We start from the raw sequence: 12,558 nt of genomic DNA on the forward strand, positions 1-12,558 counted from the left end.
TAGAGGAAATATCCCACACCCCTTCATCCTTCTCGCGTGGTTCTCTACGTTGTCGGGGCGTGGTTGGGAGTGGTCCCAACTGTCACTGGCTCTGCAGAGAGGACCCAGGGCTGCTTCTTCGCTGGGTCTTCAGTCCGGTTCTTGTTCGGGAAGCCACAGTGTTATTGACGCACGTGCTGGGTCGTGGTTGGGATTTGTGCTCACGCACCGCTGTCAATGCAGCAGCAGCGGCATCACCGATGGTGTTTTGTTTCTTCATATTGCGCACTTCGCATCAGATAGAGGCATCTCGGGGCACATTACGTGACACGCGATGAACACGTGGGTGGCCAACACTGAGAACGTGTAAAATACACGACATCGCACCCCAGGCTGTATCATGTAAAACGAATGCAGCACTACATTATAATTTAGACCCATTACTAAAAAATTATAATTATAAATGCAGATATCCCCACCTCACCTCGTGCATTTGCACGAGGTAAATACTGTCAGCCGCTCGTACTTGGCCAGGGTTATGGTGAGCAGTAAATGCAAGTCTGATCACACGGCGAAAAGTCCTCTATTCTGTAATTGTGCTCTGCTGATTTAGACATTGTATTATCAAAAACCCATCCGGAGTTTGCTTGTCTTGAAAAAATGCTGATGAAAGTTTGCACTCCCATCATGCCGTGTGGCTGACGGGCTGTGCAGGAAATATGTTTTTTATGTTTTACGTCGATGGACGGATATGTGAAGGAAGATGCATCGCCCGATTCATTATCTTGCGAGAGAGATGGACAATTTTTTTGACATCTGTTGGGGTGGAGTGGTGGCAGAGCGGTTGGGTGCACTGCGCTGCAAACTTGGCGGCCCGAGGTCGACATCTCCAGCGTGTTATCACCATCACACACTGACCGTCGTGGTGAAGTATGGTCAAACAACTTCCCCCCCCACCCCCTCCCGTGGTGACCGACGCATCATTGGGGGGAGGGGGGGCGAGTTTTTCACGGAGCAGTGTACGGAAAACAGGGCTATGGGCATACGATGTGCGTTCATCATTGCCGGAAATGTGCACCGCTCGGCTCAAGCTTTGGTTTGTCACGTGCGGAGGCCGGCAGCTAAGCAGATCTCCCAGTGCAACGCAGGTCAGAGATTTAACACGTGCAATTTTTTTTTTTCCGGCGTACACAGGATATCCTGACAAAAGCACTTTAAGTTCAGTCCGCGGAGAAGGAAAGGAATGCTTGTAGCTTGTTCAATTCAAGCCGGGCCAACAGAAACCCCTCGTGGTATTGCTTTCAAATGTTTAGATTTTGTAGATAATGGAGACATGGATTCCCAGAGGCAGCGTGTGTGCGTGCGCGCACGACCGTGTCTTAAGACGACGAGAAGTTCACCTGCTGAAGTCCACGGCTCAGACCCCCCCCCTCCCCCCTCCCCCCGGGTTAAGTCTCTGCTGTCAATTACACTTCGCCGCTGGCAATCGAGGTCTCGCGGCGCTCCGAGCGTTATATTAGCTCCGCCTGTCTTCGTGATGCCCACAATTCAACCAACCGCCTCTTTAGAAGCTCTGCCGATTGTCGGTACGGCGCACGCAAAGTGCCGTCTAACCCGTTGCTGTTTCATAACAAAGTAAAAATACTTGGGTGGATATTTCAGCACTTTGTCAAGCCACTGCTGGATTAAGGTCTCCCCCCCCCCCACCGTGCCATGTCAATCATTGGGGTTGTTTGGCCATACTTCACCACGCTGGTCGTGTTAGTTGGTGATGGTGGGGGGTGGGGCAGGACCGGTTCACGTATCACTCCCCACTGATGTTAGCCATGGCCGGGATACCGAATTCAGGTCACGGAGTTCGTAGCATAGTGCACTAACCACTGCGCCAACGCTCCGCCAAATAAAGAATGTAGAGCGATGCAATTAATTTACGAGCTGACAATTAACGTGGCTTTGACTTGGTTCTTGACCCAAAGTGGCCCGAGTTGCATGACCAACTTAAGTCGATTTTCCATGTCAAGATTGTTGTTGGAACGTTCTGGCTAATGTGTAGTATCCCTTCAAGAATTGGAAGCATGCTCCCTCAAACACTGCAGCTAGAATGCTGTTTTAAACATAACTGACTCCACCACCACGAAGCCGCAGTATTTTGAAACGCTCGGTCACGCATGGTGTGTGCTCCTGGTTCATCCCCCCCGAGAAAATGTACACGTCCCGCTTTTTTGTACGGCGTCGAGAGACCCGCACTTGCATTTAACCCTTTCCCGTTCTGAGATGTCTGCAAGTTGCAGGGGGTGGGTCCCGCTCACCTCTACATCTCAGAACGCGCAAGCAGCTCAACGTTAATTTAATTTAGAGAGGCGTAGCGCCGTTGAGAACCGAAACGACACGACTGCGCTCTATGATAGCTGGCGTCAAACTGTGCCACTTGCCCTCCCGCATGGCCTTGTGGGAGCCTCACTGCCGATAAAGTTATTTTAGTTTAGTTTTTTTTGCGGTTTCGATGATGTGCACGTACGTCATCGGAACAGGAAAGGGTTAACCCTCCACCACCCGACACGGCCAAACAAAAGCCAGTTTTGCTGAAAAACAAAAAAGATTGGGGCACATTTGCCCACGCGACAACTTGACTTGGTTTGGCTGTGTCAGGCATTGGAGAATGCAGAGCTCAGACTGACATAGCTGCACAATCTAACCCAACCAATAAACCGAATATGAATCATAACATTAGTCGTGAAAGTCTACGTAATGATATTAAAGCTCGAAGTTGGCACTGTAGCTGCACAATTGGACGCAAAATTATCCAACTAGGGAACGGTTGCATCTCTATGCTCTGCAACTCAAAAGTTACTAGTGTGTAAGCCCTAATATCAGGACCATGATACGAGACGAGTTGCATTGGCTACCGAACCTCAACAGCAGCCTGCATCAATCCGCTCCGTCCCATCTCAGCGAGCAGTTGTGTAGTACCAGCGGCCTAAGCGGACCACAGTCGATACCATTTACGATCCACAGCCCATGGTGATCTGCTGCGGTTACCCATGTGCAAACCGTGTACGACACGGCCAGTCCAGTTTAACCGGGGTCTCCGGCCCGAAGAGCAGGAACCAGTTCACGGAAGATGCTCAGGATCCATTCTTGAGTGGGAGACTGTTTTGCGACGGACTTAAAATGAGTGTTGCTATTATTACAAATAGCTTACGCTGTGTGTGATCAGCGCGGCGCATTCGTGATGTGCTGGACTTATAAGAGTGCGTGATAACAGGCTTTCAGACTTACGTACTTACTAATATTGAGTAGAGCCTAGGTTGGTGTCTCATTACAGGTCTGTGGCCGTTTGCAGAACATATCTTAAGGGCAAAGTTGCCCTGAGGCTGCCTTCGATGCTGATGACAATGATTAACGAACCCGTCACTTTCAAGACGGCGTCCCATATTGTTTATCAGCGGCAGCCCGAGAGAAACCCCGCGACATTTCGTCAGCTCCTGGTTTCAGACAGCCCTTCCTGAACGTGGTCTGACTCCCGCAGGGCCAACGACCCCGGCCGTGGGGCTTTCTGAAGCTCGAGGCCCTGGACCCCAGACAAAATATTTTGACAGGCGTTGAGGCTGGGTGGCCGGTGGCAGACGATTTTTTAGCTTTTTTAATTTTTTTCAAACCGCACACGTGAGACCACAATAAATGTTACTTGTAGAGGAAACGCTGTGAGGTTGAGGGGGCAAGGCGGGGTGGGGCAGGGGGGGGAGATATTAATTGCTAGAGTTTGAAACCTATCCTGTTGTGTCTTTGGGTCGCGGCTGGCTCCCTTTAGATCCCGACGCAAGTTGCGTCGGCGTTATGGCCCCCCCCGGAGCTCGCGTTGTGTCCACTGTTGGTTATTTTTTAGAGGCAAGATTGATGTGCTGACGCTGTTGGCATGTAACATGTTCCTGTTGCTCCCTGGGTGTCTCGGGGCGTTCACGCTCGGCCCCCGTTTGTGTCTGGGGGATGCGTCGGACTTCCACCGTGATTTATGCTGGGATAGAGGAACGTGTGGATCAGAGGGCGCACACAGGTATGTACATATGTTGAACTTCTTTCGCACCGTACGTAGCTAACCGTGCTAATAGGAGGTGTGGGGGGAAGGACAACAAACGTAAAAACACAAACAAGCAGTTCTTAAGAAATTAGTGTTCAATCCAGGTGATTTAAAAGTGGATAGCTTCTCAGTGGCTTCCTAATACCAGAAGGAAGAGCCTTCCAGACGGGCTGCGGAAGCGCATCTGAAAGTGCAGCGCAATGCGGTGAGCGCGCGTCACACAGGTTAGAGACATCGTTTCGACCGTTAAGAAAAGTAAGCGAGACTTGGGGCAGGATGCGTCGCTCGAAGGGGCGATGGCCAAGGGTCAAGAATCACGACGGATTGGCAGCCAAGGAATGGAACGCGTGGGAAAGCGTCGCGCGTCCGAGTGCGTTCGCTCCGCCCAGGAGACGGAGCGATGAAATCGACTCGCGTGCGGTTGCTGCAGTTGGATCAGCACATCGTAGGATCACGAGCGTAGGCAGGGGCTTTGCGATGCCTCAATCCAGCAGTGGATTGAGCATTGCTCATGCTCATGAATTGAAGTGAGCGCACAGGGTTCTCTTTCACCGGTCGTGGTGACCTTAACAGATTCTCAGGCGAGCAGGTCCTGCAAACCCCAAAATAGCTTTGATGCAATTTCCATATGTTTGAAACTTTGTTATCCAAACATCCTGTTTGATATTAAACAACGGCCCCGTTTTGTCACACAACAGTTTTATAAATACTACTGGAAGTTAAGCTGATCCTCCTGCAACAAACCCACACCTGATTTTGTTTTGCAAATAAAGGCGTGTTTCAGTAAAACGCCTCGTAAACAAGCGATGATATTTCGGTCCGTTTTAATGTGAGTCACTTAACGCTGATTAGACGCTGAGCTAATTGCATTTGGTCACAATGGGATGGCATCTCGTATTTTATGCTACAAATAAACGGGGGATCCTCCCGAGCTACCTCTAAACAATAGTCGATGGCGTCTTGAAAGTCACTGGGTTTGTGAATGATTCATTGCCATCAGCCAAGGTCGATCCACTGCTGGATGAAGGTTTCCCCAAGCCACTGCAGCCACGATCCTGCGATTTAATAATCCAACTAGCGCGCAACTGAGGATTATTATTGCATCGCTCCATCTCCTCCCCGGCGCCGGAGCTCTCTCTAGGATGCGTTCCGTTTCTTGGCTGCCACTCTGTGAGTGATTATTCTTGACCTTCAAGCCCATCGACTTTTTTAACAGTTCGGAATTATGCGTTAAACTGCACGTGTTATTATTATTTGACCAATCTATCAAAAGTCACCAATTAGTTCACCACGAACCACCACCGGCTGACATGAAAGTTCATCGTGATTTTAATATCGGCTCACCAATGTCCTAACAGCTTGCCGTCACAAGCAAGTTTGGAAAACTTGTTCCCAATACCAACACGAGCAAATTTCATCGCCCAATCTCCTTGGTGGATATCCTTATACATGATGCCTGTCCGGTGCTTCTCGAGTACCACAGCACTTGCTTGGAGGGAAGGAACACGCTCCGGTAAATAAAGCATCTATTCTCACACGGGGTTTATATTCTCTTGCAGTGAGTTTTTACGGTTATCACACCTTCGTGTTTTGCCGAATTTGATGAATTTCGCGAAATTTACGTAATTGGGAAAAACCACGCAGCGGCATCACCCTCCCCCCACCCCCCACTGGCAAACTCGTGCTGGCTCGCAGGCCAAGTGCTGCATTCACCTTATGCAGCACAGGGGCAGCTGTCGCTGGGGGGGGGGGTCCCCTGGGATAGATTGGGGCAGGGCATTGGAAAGATTGAAATGAGGAGGTGTGTTACATTGAGCCGCTTTTAGTTGATGCACCATTAAGTGGTTTCGAAGTGTTTATCCTTATCCTAGGCGTGTTCTTTTTGTTGTTGTAGCATGTGAACGCTTGTTATTTATTGCAAGTTGATCACTAGCGTGCGTTGGGTAATTAAATGAGCACACAGTATGTCTTCTTCACATGCCTGTCTCTGCATAGTATTTCTTGCACATTCCATCAGCCGCACGGCCTTCTGGGAGTTCATTAATTCAACAAGCATCGATTCAAATACAAAGAAACTGGACCAGTGTCAACGTATCAGTGTCTCATCGGCAGTCAGTCTCGCTTCAATCAATGCTGGTGGACTGCCGATCACTCGGGCAATGCCCCTCTCTTCACAATGCGGGCTCCTCATTTGATGCAAAGTCATGCAATGCGTAACTTGTTTATTTTCTGCACAACTGTGTCAATGGTCGTTTGGAGATGCACATGTTGGAGATTTTATTTGTGACGTCCACTTAACAGATTAATTCAAAGGTTCTTCCCGAGGCACATTGGGACGTTGCTTTCGTGAACCATTTCAGATTCCCCAGAGCACTCCGACCTGCCTTGTCTGCCTCCTCATTTCATCACTTTGATTTCAGATCACATTTCATCGCCCACCTACAGTAGGTAACCGGCCGAAGCTTTAATTGGACAACCTCTTCGGCGAAACCGCTGCTGGCAGTGGCACACGGGTGCAAATTACAAAACACTCAACGCATTCGTCAAGGACACTGCCTGGAAAGGAAAAGTATTTCATAGGCAACGTTTTGGGCCGTGATCCTTTATGTCCGTAAAGGATCACTGTGCAAATATATGAATGTGTTGTTAAACCCGCCATAACCCGAAACAGCCAATTAGTAAGGGGTTTGTCACGTGAACAGAACGTGCCAATTCGTTACTAGTACAGCACACCGGTGTGTTGGAGAGTAAACGCACAACATTTACAAATCGAGTACGACGTTTCGCCAGTAATTACAACGAGCATCATCAGGGGACAGCCAGAGGTGTGGATAAATCCTCCTCCTGTTGTCTTGGTCTTCATTAGAGGAACAAATGTGACGTCGTCACTTGCGAGCCAATCAGGTGCATAGACCAGAGGGGAAGGGCGGGGTGATGTTTCTACGCATATAAATTACAGTGGATATCCATTACCGGGCCATTGTCCGAAACGTCGCCTATTACTGCGTAACGTTTTTCATTTAAAGCCACACAGTGTTTATTGATAAATGTATTGAGTCTAAAATGTGAATCTGTACATATTGCTAGCTGTGACACGTGTCAGAATGCTGGATACTGAAACTAAACTCAGCAATTATTTTAATTTACCAGAAAAGGGCCGGTGAGCTATGTAGCTCTTTGTCAGCAGTGACCCAGCCACAAGTGATGGCTCAACCAAGTGGCTTGTCATGTGGATATTTATAGCAGCAGCCAATGAATCTAAAACGCACGATGTAGAGGGAAAAACCAGAGGACCCGGAGAAAAATCCACATGACCACAGAGAGAACATGCAAACTCCAAATATACAGCAGGCATCAGGGTTGGGATCTAACCCACAACCTCCTGTATACCAGGCGAGGTAGTTAACATCTCCTAGCCACCGTGGCACCCTAACAAAGGTAAAGGAACAAACGCTGAATAGTGCCCAAAGTGTGCATGCTTAGAAATAACACCCACGGGAAACGGGAAGAGCAAATGGGTCAGAGAACAACCGCTAATTGGGGAAACCATCTTGGCCATTTAGAAGAGGTGTCATGACCAACGGACGAGACTGGTGACAGAATGGCAGCCAAAGGAGGGAACACATTCGCGAGGAGGTTGCATTGTGCCGTGGTGGGATCACGTGGGGCGGTGACAGCGTCGGGAGGCCTTTGTCCAGCAGCGGATAGAGCATGGCTGACGATAATGATTGATGGTGATGATTGAACAAGACTTGTCCTGTTCGCTCTTTAGTATGGGAATATTTCTAGGATTATTATGTTTTGGAAACCAGCTCTTCAGATGTCATGTTGTGCGGAGTGCATTGAACCATTCACCCATTCAATTACTGGGCCCTATAACGCAGAACCACTCCATTTAGCACAGTGCGTCCATGCACGGTATATAAAGACACATTCAGTTGTTTAGGTGTATAGGTGCAATAAAACCTGCAGTTGGTACATTTAATTGAAAGCCAACCATTCCCATTGAATGGAAGGCCCATTAATGTTTTCCACTCTATAATGGAACAGTCACTCTAATAAATTGGTACACTCAATGCATCTCGTTTACCGAAAGTACATTTACAGTAACGCCGGGCTGTCAGGTAAATCGTTATTTCGCTGACATCCAGCTGCAGTTTATTCATCGTGCAATGAGCGCGTAGAACTGCTTGGTGAAGGGGAAAAAAACCTATCACTGCCAGTCGTTGTGCCACCACAGCAGAACACCTGACCACCAGCATACGACCCGTGCAGCTGGGCTAATTGCAGCAGGCTGCAGGCTTTTGCTGCTGCTGCTCCTGTGGTTTGTGCATTATCAGCGATTCATGACCATGAATAAAATAGCACACTGTTCTAATTTGATGAATTAAATTTTCACAAATTAATTTCGTCGCTCTGGTCAATTGTTTCCAGATGGTGCTTTGCAAGTGTTTTTTTTTTCAATCGCATAACTAGATCCTATAAAGCAGGGCTTTGATAATGACAAATTATAATTTAGAGCCCTTTTTGTCAAGTATCCACTGCCGGATGATGCTCTGTCGTTTACGGGGGTTGTTTGACTGGTTGTGTTTGCTGCTGATGTCGGCTGTGGCCAGGAGTCGAACTTAGGTATCTGGGTTCACAGCGCAGTAATGGTTAGCACCTTGCCAGCGCTCCACACACAAAGGCTTTGACAGTAAGACAAAAGTAGTAATCTACAATCCTTTTGCCAATCCACTGCTGGATGAAGGCCTCCGACCCCATGCCGTGTCTCAGTCACATAGGTTGTTCGGCCATACTTCACCACGCTGGTCAGTGCAGGTTGATGAACGCGAATGCCCAGGACCGGGACTTGAACTCGGGTGGTCCAGGCACGTAACTTGTGCACTGGCCGCTGAGCAGCCGCTCCACCGCTCGTGCGTGCTCCACAGAGACAAGTCAACGTGAACACCGAGAGGTCCGTTCGGAGCGAGTGCGATTCCATCGAAAGGGTTTCCATTGCACGGAACCGAAAGGCAATGGGAACAAAAGCATGTAACGTTAAGTAATTGCGCGTGCAGAAAATAGCGCAGTTAAATGTAATAACAACTCCTGCAACCCAGGAAATGAAAATATTGGCAAGGGCAAACATCAATGCCTTGTTAGAACAGCTGCACTAGGGTGCCACTCAATATGCAAATTGAAAATTGAAGTTTCAGTTTCTTGGATCACTCTTCCCTCTCAGCTTGTTACTCGTGGTGTAAAAGTCAACAGCCGAGCATCTCACTCCACTCTGTTCATGGTCACAGGTAGCTCAGGTTCCCCTCCCCCTACCCTCCTCCTATTAGCTCTGCCTGCATGTAAATATGTATGTGGAACTTCTTTCGCACCGTACGTAGTCAACCGCACTAATCAGAGGTGTGGAGGGAAGGACAACAAACTAAACACAAAAAGCAGTTATCAAACAAGCAGTAATCAGCAGTAGAGAGCAGCAAAACATTTACCATTGCACTGTACTCCTGTGATCCTGCGTCTACGCTGCCATGCCTGAACAAACCCACACTGCCCAGCGTCGTGAAGTATGGTCAAGCAAACTCCCATGATCCGCACGGCGTGCAGAGATTTTAAAGTACGTAGCTCCAGTGGCTTCCTAATATTGGAAGGAAGAGCAGTCCAGACGGCCACCACAGAAGTGCCTCTGAAAGTTCGCGATGCGGTGACAAATTGTGTTTGATGGCGAGCCCAAAAGGCGCCGCTGTGAGGGTGACCGGAGTTCGCGTGATGGTTTATACTCATTGAAGAGATCGGCGAGGTATTGTGGTTCATTTGTGGCAAGCACTTTGTGTGTGGCGAGTGCGACCTTTGAATGTTTTAGTTTGGCAACGGGAAGCCAATGAATGCAGCTCGGCGAGAACGGGACATCTGTGCCTCTACTCCATGACTTGTGTGTATTGGCTGCGATTCATCCTTCAACTCTGTTGAGCAACGGGTACATATCGAGCGATCGTCGTTAAACTCGCAGGGGCTGCAATTTAACAGGCGAAATAATACAATCTACATGCACGATCTTGAAAATATTGAACTTGAATTTTGAGTGGCACCCTATGCTATACATTTCAATCGAAACGTCATTTGATTTAATGCGTATTTAAAATTCAGCACCTGCAAATGTGTTCTTTGTTGTTGTTGAAACTCAGTTGCTAGGCACAGTTCCAAATTCCCAAAACATCAAGTGGCCAGCAACAAACAGCACTGTATCAAAGTTTTAATTGATAACGAGTCAACACGATTCTTGAATCGCCTTGATTATTCATTTAAATATTCACCTTCTTGGCTGACGAGTAATTGATGAAATCTGATTGAAACTAAATGTGGGATCTAGTCGAGGCTACACATGAAGTGCAGCTTGCATTACTCTCCATATGAATAACTACACGATAAATTCCACGGCAAAAACTCTCCCGTATCCCCTTTCATATCCCGTTGTTTTCTTTCGTATGACACGGTGGAGGTGGGCGGGGGCTGGCGGCGGGAAAGCCAACAGTTTGGATAGATCAAGTCACAGTTTGTATAGTTCAAGTCATAGTTGAATGTAAAGGTCCTTCGACCAATCCAAGGCGGCGGTAGACGCCGCACGGACCAGGGTGTGTGCGTGCGGATGATGGCGGCAATCGTCGGTCGATGCGTTCGATGGTGTGGGGGCTTCACCACGGTCGCAGTTTGGCGATTCTTTGATTGTCCGTTGATGGAACAACGTGGCACAGCGACGACGACGCATCTCTCCCGTGCCGCGTTCGAGCGCGGTTCAGCGTGGTCCCCGGCCGCCGTGAGAAGAGAGAGAGAATCCTGGGAACTTCCACCGTCGGCTCCTCGGTGGTGTTTTTGTTTTCACAATACTCAATTGTGAAAATTGTGGACAGCAGATCCAATGGGGGGGGAGGGGTGGGCTTAATCGGTGTTATTTTCATATTACATATGGCTAGACGAGATGGTGCAGGAGAGAGAGTTCGTGTAGTTTTGCCATTCCTCCTCCGTTTTAGGAGTGCGGATTGGAGTGGTTTACTATTTTGGTCCATAGCGTGAGTTGCATGGCCACAATTGCATTGTGGCTTGTCTTTAAGTTTACATTCATAGTGTTATTATTCGCGTTGTAATTGCCATGTTTGGAACATTCAGAGAAATCATGATTTAAATACATATTTACATGTACCTACTAATTTAATAAACAGCTGGGTAGAGTGGTCGGAAAGTGGTAAGCGCAATTGACTGTGATACAGAATCAGCACAAGGCAAATATGCGTATACATGAGCTAGGGATGTGCTCCAAATTTTCAAAATAATCGCATAAAGGAAAATTGGGTCTAGACACAAAATTTGAGCCGATCCGAATTTTTTGTCGTCACTCCTATGACTTCATTTCTGCTGTTTTACCACCAGAAGTAATATTTCAGTTGTGACCATGATGACATTTCAAATCTGTACATAATGCAAAATTATTTCAAAAAAATCTGAAAATGATCCGATATTACCCTTAAAAAATACGAAATCCTAATTCCACAAAAGATCTGAAACTCAACCCGAGTGGGAGCCCACGTGTTGAATAAAATCCGTCAACGGATTTTATTCCGTCAACGGATTTCATTCGTTGACACTACTAAGAAATGTTGAGCCGGAAGCTCTTTTACAAGAACGATCATCAGAAGGGCTTTAGTGAAAAAAAACATACAGAGAGTTACAGCAAATACATCATAACGTGGTTGTTTTTAACTTAGCCTTGGTCTGGCTGAGTGAGGAGGGGATTCATTGTAACATGTTTAGCGCTCATTCACCGGAAATTCTTGGCAAAGGAATATGGAATTTCCACCACAAACCTTTGGCAGCCAATGGGGATTATTAATGGGAGGGCGCCATGGTGAGCTGCTATACATTTTCACGTGATGAGCCATTTCATCGAGCTATCATCTGTGGCCAGGTCGCTTCTGAAAAAGAGCTACCTAACTTAGTGGGCCTTACCTGGTCACATAAAAAATAGTCAAATAGTAAACAAAAAATTCGTGCTCACCTCATTTGAGCATGGGGACAATGGCTTCATTTTATTTCGGAGTTACTCGGTGTTGTTCTAGTATATCAGATGCAAATGCTTTTGCGCTATTTAATTCATGATATGCTTATTCAGTGTTATTAGTTAAGGTTTCGTTAAGGGTTTGGATTGTTTATGTAAAGCGCTGTGAGGCCTTGTGTGAATGGCGCTGTATAAAATAAAGTTTTAGTTAGTAATACTAAGCCATAGCTGCTAATTTAGATCTATGGTTATTATAGGAGGCGTTCATCCAGCAGTGTATTCACTATGGATGATGGCGATGATGATAATGATGGCGATTTAGGACAGCCCTTTCAAATCGACAGTTGATAGCAAAACAGTGTGGAAACTTTCAGTCACATTCTCGTGGAGTTATTGCCTAAGCTTTTCTTTCACATTTGGAAGCATAGGTAACAGAAAAAGCGTCAATGAAAGCCCATTC

At 47.4% G+C, this 12,558-nt stretch overlaps 1 protein-coding gene across 1 annotated transcript in view; it reads left to right on the plus strand.

Annotated features, from left to right (window-relative positions):
* The window catches only part of PRDM5 (PR/SET domain 5), a 118,172-nt gene that overhangs the window by 21,749 nt on the left and 83,865 nt on the right, over positions 1 to 12,558 (plus strand). The window lies entirely within an intron of this gene.

This window comes from Lampetra fluviatilis, chromosome 41 (genome assembly GCF_964198595.1).
Source record: "Lampetra fluviatilis chromosome 41, kcLamFluv1.1, whole genome shotgun sequence".
In the NCBI taxonomy this organism is placed as follows: Eukaryota; Metazoa; Chordata; class Hyperoartia; order Petromyzontiformes; family Petromyzontidae; genus Lampetra; species Lampetra fluviatilis.